General features: G+C 40.0%; 1 protein-coding gene across 4 annotated transcripts in view; it reads right to left on the bottom strand.

The window, feature by feature from the left end:
• RNF38 (ring finger protein 38) overlaps nucleotides 1-10,411 on the bottom strand; it is a 101,251-nt gene that overhangs the window by 40,186 nt on the left and 50,654 nt on the right. Inside the window, exon 1 of one of the 4 annotated variants that reach the window (XM_057373081.1) lies at nucleotides 6,259-6,382. The exons of 2 other annotated variants lie outside the window; for them this stretch is intronic. The gene's annotated coding sequence lies outside the window, so the exon portion shown is untranslated. Of the gene's footprint in view, nucleotides 1-6,105; nucleotides 6,216-6,258; nucleotides 6,383-10,411 lie in introns of those variants that run through there. One more of the 4 variants, XM_057373080.1, reaches the window with a different exon arrangement.

Here is a 10,411-nt window from a genome sequence, read left to right as displayed (position 1 = left end):
AAAAAGTCTTAAGAGATACAACTTAAGAGAGTTGTATTTAAACACAGGCTTGAAAATTCAAGGAAGTTCAAGATACTTAATTCTAAGAAAAAGGTATCCTCAGTTCTATCTTTTTCAATTCCCTTCATCTCTGGGAAGATCTCACTRAACGATTGCCCTTAACTGTCACACTGGTCACCAACTCCAAACAGGCTTTCTCTCACCCTGTATATCAGTTCTGTCCTCCTATTTCTGGCAATTCATTTATTCTTTCCTACTTCTACAGAATTTTCCATACAAAAGGAAATTTTCACAGCTGAAATAAATACCAAATCTTTATCTTCCACACAGTTTAGGACAAGTATACTCTTCATCACCTACTAACAACTGATCACAGTGAGTCACCAAGCACAATGCTGTGATTGGCATTTTGTTAAACAATTTTTTAGAAATGACTTTATTTACACTACAGAACACTACATGTTTWCACACTGCAGAACCATCCTTAACAACAGCACAATCTAGGACTCCGTGTAAGTGAATGTTAGTAAAGCATTCGACACCATTTCCCACAGCATTGTCYTGGTTGCTCATGACTTGGAGAGGTGCCCTCTGTCCTTGGTAAAGAATTGGCTGAAAGGCTAGGCCAAGAGAATTCAAGTGAATGGAATTATATCCAGTTGGCGTTCAGTGACAAATGATGTTCCACAGGATTCAGTAGTGGGGCCAGCCCTGCATAACATCTCTATCAACAAACTGGACAAGGGGATCAAGTGACTCCTCAGTAAATTTGCAGATGACACTGAGCTGGGCAGAAGTTGATCTGCTAGAGGGTAAGAAGATTCTGCAGATGGATCTGGACAGGATGGATCAATGGGCTGAGTCCTGCCCTTGTGTCACAACAACCCCAAGCAGTGCTACAGCCTGGGCTCAGGGCAGCTGGAAAGCTGCCCACTGGAAAAGATGCTAGGTGACAGCCACTGAACATGAACTGGGAGTGTGTCTGGTGGCCAAGAAGGCCGATGTCCTGGCCTGTATCAGCAATAGAATGGACAGCAGAATCAGGGCAGGGATTGCCCTCCTGTACTCAGCACTAGTGAGGCTACACCTCAAGTTCTGTGCCCAGTCCTGGACCCCTCATGACAAGAACGACACTMAGCTGCTGGAGCATGGTGGGTCTGGAGCCCAAGTCTTATGAGGAACAGCTCAAGGAGCGGGGGCKGTTTAACCTGGAGAAAAGGAAACTCAGGAGAGCTTACCTCTGTCTACACCTGCCTGAAAAAAGGCAGCAAGATGATAGYAGGTCTGTTTTTCAAGTGATAGGACAACAAGAACATGGCCTCAGTTTGCAACAGGGATGGTTTAASTTAGATATTAGGAAAATTYTCTTCACCAGAAGTATTGTCAAGCATTGGAGCAGGCTGCCAAGGGAGGTGGTTAAGCCACCATCTCTGGAAGTAACAAAAAAGATGTACAGACATAGTCCTTAGGTATGTCATTTAGTGCTAGACTTCGCAGTACAAGATTAATGGTTGGAMTTTATGRTCTTACGTGTCTTTTTCAACCTAAATGATTCTATCATTCTCTTCAAAGCTCATCATGTTTGGACTATGCGCTACATATTAGAGACTACTTGATTTAAATAYACATAGGCCATTTAGGTTTTATTAACAGCCAGGATAAATTAGTAACAGGTGCTTTAAAGAGCTTGGGGGGAAAAAAATTATTTGTCTCTAGAGCTGGGACTTGAAATGCACCTTTTGTCCTAAGCAGCTTGCACAACTTCATTTTTATGTGTCAGACTCAGTACAGGCTCTGCAAACATATTAACTACTCTAACAGTAGCTGGTTCCTCTGCCCATATAAAAAACCATATTGGGAGGCTGTTGTCTAACAGGTCATGGGATAWAAAGGGTAAATAACTCACTCCTCAATGTAAGTGACAAATTATTTGAAACAGCAAAACTAAGAAAGCGCTGGCATTTTCTGCTAAGCTACCCAAAACAAAGAATATATGATAAAACACTGAAGGTTCTTAGCTTCAAGAAACCACTTCTACTTGTGCAGATAGTTTCATTTASTTTAGAAAACAAGATAATCCTCACACAAAGTCAAAGGAAGGCCTGTCAATAACAAACAMACCACATGATACACATTAGATGATATGTGAAGGAACACAAGCCTTGTTCCTCCAAATACACTCAAATAAGCAYAGTTTGCCAACTCCCTTCTTAAACCTCATATCACACACCTGAYAAAGAGAAAAAAAAGGCATCAAGTACTTAAACCATGTAAGAAATTCGGTGGCATGTGTTCTTTTTTAAAATAGTCTCAAGCTCTGCCCAAGGTTGAACAAAACAACAGATACACATAAACATTCACATATAGAAAGCAGAGCCAAAGAATGTAAACACTATACCAGTGTCCGCATTTGAATTTGAAAAAAAAAGTGCTTTGATTGTTCTCTGATACAAGTAAGGAAATTAAATAAAGAGGAAGAAAKCTTCACATATGATCACTAACCTATGCTCAGTACAGCTTCACATACAAAAAACCCAAATCATATGGGCCTTACKAGGACCTTTGTGTCCATATCTGAATGTTTTTGTCAAAGCCATACTCATYCACTAGGAACTTATTCATCTTCACAAGCTCCTTCCAGAACACTATTTTAACTAAGTACCTGTTCTTAGTCTTTCATGTCTCCCATCTTCTCATTTCCCCTCTTGCTTTAAAAGCCCTAAAATGCTCTCCCCTCAGTACTTACTAACAAAATAGCTTTAAATGTCTTTGCAAGAGATTAATTTCCAAGAATTGGATTTTAAAAAAGGAACTCATCAAAAATATTAATCATAACTTCTTTAAAGAACAATCCCAACACAGATCATCTAAAGAAATAATCTGAATAAGGAAGAAAAATCCTTAATTCTGGTCTGGAAAGCCATCTCCTAAAGCTTTCATGAAGACTGCCAGACAGAGCATCTGCTCAGCAGCACCATAAATTGTGCCATGAATGTTCTCTTCCCTTCTCACACAATTTACTGTTACCTCAACATGACAAAAAAAATTGGCCACTTCTGTCAGCAATTAACAAAGCTGGCAAAAACAGACCACAAGGTTAAGGTAMGAGGTTCTGTAGAGAGAATGTAGCTGACTTGATGCAATTTCTGAGTTTTCTAGGACAGAGGTGTTCACAGATTTCGTGACAGGAACAAAACTGCAAGACTGGTAAGATGAAAGGGCTACTTAAACAGAAAGTAAAGCGTATGTAGTGGTGCTCACATGAAGCACTATGCATTTTTGCAGTATCTCAGATAGTGGTGGGAAATACAAAAATAGCAAAGTTACTGAAAATAAAAAGGAGATAAAAAATTCCAAGACCGCAAACCTGAAATGAACTTACTGAGAGCCCAGCACTATACATATTAAAGAATGTATATTTTTCTGAGAGGAGAAAAGTAAAGGAATCAGTCTTTTTACTGCTACAATGCCAACAGAAGGTACTAGGCAAGTCAGATATACACTGCTTACCTACTTTTCTACCAGGTGAGGTATAGTTTCAGTGCAATCCAGACAAAATGACTGAAAGGCAAACAACAAAATATTTACAGTGTGAAAGGGCTACCTTTTGCTCTTTCTCCATCCCACTGCTTTTAAAGATCTGGTGTTGTTAGCACTTTACTGCTATTAAAGACCAAACTAGCATCAAGTTTCAATGTTCGGACAGATATCAGTAGAGGGCACCAAAATGCAAAACAAGTTGCCTTACCTTTAAAGAGCTTAATAAAAGAGGAACCTACCCACTACCACATGAAGTTGCAGAGTAAAAAAAAAAGAAAACCATCCAGTTAAAACATAAACCTAGACAAGTTCTGCCCACAGCAGAATTTAAATATTCTGTATTAGGTTATTTGATTTGATTTGATATAAATTCTTATATAGAGAAGGAAACCACAAATTCTATTCCTGTATGAACTGATTAAATCAAGCCTGTATCTTCTGCAAGTTTCAAGAATCATTCCTCCACAGTCCAAACAACTCTCTAACTAAAAACTTGAAAAAAGAAATTTCACATCTTTCCTCTATCCTTATTCCTGCCTTTTAAATCCTTCTGGGGCAGGCAGAGGTAGGGATAGTAAAGCTACATACAAAGACTAAGTGAGAATTTTGTAACTCAAAGATTTGCTCTGTATAAATTCTCATTAGATTCCCTAGCGATTTAGCCCATGTAGTTTCCACAAACAAATATGTATGAGAGCTTTGRTTTACAACAAGTCTACAATTTCCTAAGACTACAATTCAACAGCAGGTCTGAAGTGGCAACCTGCCTTCCTAATCACACCATTTTTATACTTTAGTGAGACCTTGCAGAGAAACCATTGTAAGTCTTTAAGACTTCCTTAACAAAGAGTTGAAAAAGTAACTTGACTTCATCAACACTATCACTTGAAATCATAAAAGTTATCTCAYATTATGTCAATAAACCATATTTAAAAATGTATTGAGATAAGCTGATGCATAAACTTGACAAATCACAACGTAACTAATACCAGCTTCTGAGTCAAACCTTTGCATTTCAGAAAATGAAAATTATATACCAATACAATTTGTATATAATTGYATATATACAATATAGATATTTGTATAATTGTATACATACAATTATATACCACAACTTCCACACTGCTAGAGGCACAAAGAAAGGACTGATCAACATGCAACTTCAATTTAGTATCCATCATACTTTTATTAATTAAAAAACCCACAAAGTGAACCAGATGAAAATCAAACAAAGTTTAACTTGCTCTGTAAGWCCACAAGATAACAAAGGAGAATCATGAGATCTTTATTTATAAGATCCTTTTTTTACATACCCCTTTTCACAAGTAGTGTATCTCCTAGTAAGAGTTCCCTGAACTCTTTCTTAGCATGTAATTCTACATATGCATGTTTCACTTTTTGCCAGAGATTTGGTGATTAAGGAAGATCAAAAACATTATCAGCTATCACTACTCATTAAATCAGGCATAGAATATATTGGCTCTTCCACTTTGTACTTAACTCCATCTCATACTTTAATGATTGCATCCTCCCTTACTGCACGTTAGTATCCAAATAGAGATTTTTCTTCTCTCAAAATAGTGAGTCTATAATACCACAGTTGCAATATCCCCTTGAAGGTAAGAAAAGTAATGTAATGCTGTGAAGCAGTTAAGAAGTTTGTTGAGTCAGCAGATAGTAAAATCCCTGGGATGTGGATTAATACCATAAATTTGGAAAAAGGAAACCAAAGCAGTTGCCTCAGTAATGACATTTAAGAAAARGCACATCAGCAACACCATATCAAATTGCAATGCAATTGTATTCGATACTTGAATAAGGCAGACTATTAGTAATCGTGTTCATCTAACCATTCCAGCTGCCCCACTCTACATGTGAAAAACTTATCAGAAAATATACATATGCTCCAAATACKACGTTCAAAAATCTGTTTGAAAACGCAAATGCTATCTATTCATACACCTTGTCTTGACTTACAGTTCAATGAACTTCTGTGTAAGTAATAACTAAACCACCTGCCTTAAGTAGTTACRTTCTGAAATGGATGTCCTCCATTAATATCTCAATGTACAATCAGTTTCAAAAACACACTTCTTAAAGAAACAAGAGGCAGCTTCATGATTCAAACATAAAAAAAGAGAATTCCCATTTGTGTTATATAGGAATAGCAATTAATTCTCATGTACTAAAATACACAGACTGCTCTAACACGTATGCTTGCTAACATCAGTGTTTCCCTACACAGCTCTTCTTTTCACTAATTTAAGAAAATTACAGATACACAGAGACTTCATTTTTCTACAAGAATAGGAGGACGTTCAGTGCTTCAGAAACTCTTGCTACCGCCTTGCACATTGAACCTCCCTGTCCTAAGGACAGCACATAGCAGTTCAGTCTGGAAAGTCTGTGATTTTTAGGTTCCAGTTCTATCTTTCGCTAAAACAGATAAAGCAGCTCTAACAAGATCACTCAATTACATCCCTGCTCCAGCTCTCGTCCACCTCGCGGCTTGCCCCACATGGAAAGAGCTCCATCTCCCCCCCCGCGGCCTCCTTCCCCCTGTACCTGTACGGACGGAGGGCCAGCATCGCCGGGCCCGCCGGGAGCTCGCCCCTTCCCCACCCCGGCTGACGATCCGCGGGCACCAGGCGGCGCCGGCGAGGCCCCGCCCCGGGCGATCCCGCCGCTGCCCTTGCCGCCCCGCGCCCGCGCTGGTACCTGTGCCCCGCCGCGGCTCCGGGGAGGCCGCCCCTCCACACCCTCGGGGGCCGCCGCGGCCGCCCCGGGCCGGGCCTGACCCTTCCGCGAGCGCTTCCGGGAGCGCGGCCCCCTGCCCGCCCTGCCCGGGTGACGTCACTCGCGCCCGTCGACGTCACACCGCGGCCGGCGCGGGGCGTCCTTTGTCTGCGCCCGGGGGCGGCCCGTGCCCAACGCGCCTGCGCRCCGCGGTGACGGAGCGGCGCCCCCCGCCCGGCCCCCTCGCCCCCCTCATGGTTTCGGTTTCACAGAACGGACTGAGCCGGGAAACACCTCCGACACCAGCCCGGCCACGCTGCCACCGATCTCCACCTTGTCAACCAGGCCGTGGCACCGGCTGTCACGTTTTTCCTTAAACAGTTTCAGCGACGGCGACTCCACCACCTCCCTGGGCAGCCCGCTCCAGTGTCTACCCATCCATTCTGTGAAGGAATCCTTCCTGATATCCAACGCGAACCTCCCCTGGCGCAGCTTGAGGCCGAGTCCTCTTGTTCTATCGATTGAGGAGATCGACCCCCTCCCCCCGGCTCTAACGTCCTTTCAGGAGTCACTGGAGAAACAGGATCAGCCTTCTGACGGTGCCACAGAGGGACGGGCTCTGGATGCAGCACTGATCAGCAAAGGGAGCAAACAGAGCCTCACAGAACTGATTTACTCAAACTATTCCCCTCAAATAAGATATTAGTGCCTTGGTTTTCACTTTTCAAACTTCTCTGCACTCTCTACTTCAGCCTAATTAAAGTATTTCCCAACTCTCATCTAGGAAAACAAACTATGTGCCACAGGTATAAAGAATTAATGTTCTAAAGGAGATGAGTCACTAGGCATGAAAGTGGTTAAAAATTGGTAAGTGACATCCTTGTAGCTGCCAGAGGTGAAATGAAAAAGGCATAAAGGTGCTCAGTAAATACAGGCAGAATGAATAGGGACGAAGATGATGTGGGTGTGGGGATGTAACAACAACGCCACGAGGAATGAATCTGACCTGTCCTAATTGGACAGGAAGATTGTTTTTCCAGTTTTCAAACTGGAGGGGGCACAATAAATTCCTCCTAATAGTTCCATTTTTTTGTGTATTGTCCCTCAAACATTCTCCATAAGAGGTCCTATATTATACATCACATATAAATAAATGTGATGGGTCCTTCAAATATCTGAATTTGTGAATCATTTTTTGTTCAGCTATGTGTGAATTTCGTAGGCTTATGCTACCAGACACTGCTACCATCCMAAATGGAACACAAAGCTGATCATTTTTATTTCAGGATTAGAAAAACATCTTGTGAAAACATCTTTTTAATGAGTTGACAGACCTCTGTATTACAGACTGAGTACCTGATGTCCATCAGGATGTCCATTATCACGTGCAAATGAGAGTAACATCACAGAAGCACAGTAGGGTTGGAAGGAACCTCTGGAGCTCCTCCAGTCCAACCTCCCCTGCCAAGGCAGGGTCATCTTGAGCGGGTGCCACAGATGTGTGTGGAAGATGTACTATCACTGGGAAATTCAAAGGTTAGAAATACTAAAACAATTTATGCAGTTTTGTATTTCAGTCCTAAGTACCAAAATGCAAAAATCAATTCTTTACATGYTATGAAAGTAAAATAAATAAAAATAAGTTAAAAAGAAGTATAATTGCCAACCCATTAGCAATAGTGAAAAAATGCTACTGGATTGTTCCATAGTGATTTATTTTTTTCCATGCTGCTGGGTGGTCAATTTGGTTATTAACTGGATGGAACAGATGACATGATGAGATCTCTGAAAAGAGATGTCCCAAGAGTAGTTAAGGGTTGCATCTTTGGACTTTCTTTTCAAGATGAGTAAGCACTCTTTAATGGAAGCACACCACTGGGGAAACAGCCACCCAAGGGACAAAAAAGTATTTTTAAAGCTAAACAAACTTGGTATGTTTGAAAGTCTCTGCAGGATTATATAATTGCATTTACCTCGTTAACACGAGTAGAAATCCACTTGAGCATTAAAGTAAACTAACATACCAAGGAATATCAGTTCCTTCTTAGAACTACCTTTCCTTAAATCAAACTCCTTTGATCAATAAAGACACTTATTCAGTTCTTTTATTTAACATTTATACTTTTAAGAAAAATCAAAGAAATAACAAACATGAAAAAGAGTGCCTTTTTCATTCATGTACTGAGGTTGCACTTCCAAAGCAACAATTATTTTAAAATAAATCTCAATTCTAATCACTTTGCTACACCAAATAAAATGGGAAATGTATTCTATACCTATGCTATATTATATTTCTCTGTAAGGCAAGAACCTCTGCTTTTGGTGCTACAGAATTAAGTTTTTACTGCTAATAATAATGCTCTCAACAATGACACATCCCTCTTAATGCAGTGAGTCTACACATGAAAAATCTTCGACTTTGGCTTCCTGCTGATGTCACTGAACATGAATTCAAGATTCTCATGTGCCAAGTCAACAAAATCAAGTAATTGGRGTGGAAGCCTGGGAATTGTTTTCATTAAGATTGCAACGTTCCTTTAGCATGTGTAGTGTAGAACTTTTCTCATAATGTTGTCCAGAAAATGACAACTGGACTTGTGGAGAAACTACAATAAAATATATGCAGATTGTCAGTCAAATACTAACCTCTACATTTCTTCTGAAATGCAAAAACTGGTAATATGCAGTCAGGCAAAGATTTTGCTGAAATATGCCTATTGGCAAATCAAAGATATGTCAAACTATTGTGAATGCAAGCTTTTCATGAAGTTTCTAGAATTAATACAAAAAGGCCCAACAATTAATAAATTTGTGGATAAATCAGTTAAATCTCATCTTTAAATTATACCAAAATGAACAGGTGTATCTTTCAGTAATAAATCAGAATCTGTTTTTCAAAGWAATGGACAGTGGAAACTGTGACTGAAACTGACACAAGAATGTAGGCATATGTGAATACAAGCAAAGAGTGATAGAGCACAGGATTGCAATTGTACACTAGTACTGTAACAGGCTACTTTTACAAAGCTTTTGTCATTATTTTAAAAAAGTATATCCATATACACAAACCCTTTTGAAAAAAGAAGTAAAAAAACCCCAATCAGTAGGTATCCAGAGGGTAGTTGTCATTGGCTCTGAGTCCTGATGGACATCAGTGACAAATAGTGTCCCCCGGGCATCTGTACTGGGACCAGTGTTATTTAATGCCTTTATTAGTGACATAGATGAAAGGATCGAGTACATCCTCATCAAATTTGCAGATGACACCAAGCTGARTGATGTTGACACTCCTGAAGGACAGGATGCCATTCAGAGGGACTTGGACAAGAGGATTGTTCACTTTTTCCAAACAAGTGGTCATTTTAATCAAGGAATCAMCTAGAATTTCCTATAAAATCCAAGTCCAACAGCTTCATGTATTCCTACAGAAAAATCAAAACTCTTACCAAATAAAACTGACATCTGAGGGAAAAACATGTCTTGTATGAAATATGTTAACATAAAATAGATCCAAACCCACATTCTTTCTGCTTTTTTTACAAGTTCTACTTCAGTAAAATTTGCAGTTCCAAATTTCTTTTTACTGAAGTTTACTTCAGTAAAATGGGCAGAATCGACCCCAACAASAAAGATTTTCTTCCACCATCTCTAAATATGAAAAAAAAAGTAACATTTGGCCCAGTTCCTCTATTAATATGGAGGCAGGTAGTTTGCCTAACAACCACTCTTCTAAAATTTATACCAGGTAAGCTGCCCCACCCCTTCCTATTCCCCTGCCCCCAAACCAGGGAAACACCTAACACAAACTGAATTTCCAACAAGACTGTAATCAATTTTAATTGCTTTGATATGAAATAAAACCAAGGGAAGGAAGAATGGTTACATTGGTGCATTAGGATGGATTTGAAATGGAATTTTCCACACCCGCCCCTCGCCCAAGAATCTTCCTGTGTGGAGTGCACAAGGCCCAAAACACAAAGCAGTGAATACTGGCTGAGTAYAGCCAACCAAATAATCAAGTGGAAACTAAAGTAATGTTGTCCATGTTCTGCACAGCATTTTTGATCAGTATCTGTAGGTTGAACCAGTCACCAGATCTAGGATGGTAGCTAAAAATAAAACTAAACTAAAACAC

The sequence above is a fragment of the Malurus melanocephalus genome, unplaced genomic scaffold, assembly GCF_030028575.1.
Source record: "Malurus melanocephalus ecotype Western Australia unplaced genomic scaffold, MMel_1.1 scaffold_184, whole genome shotgun sequence".
NCBI classification, from domain to species: Eukaryota; Metazoa; Chordata; class Aves; order Passeriformes; family Maluridae; genus Malurus; species Malurus melanocephalus.
The sequence above is the reverse complement of the archived record's forward strand: the minus strand, read 5'-3'. Positions and strand labels throughout refer to the sequence as shown.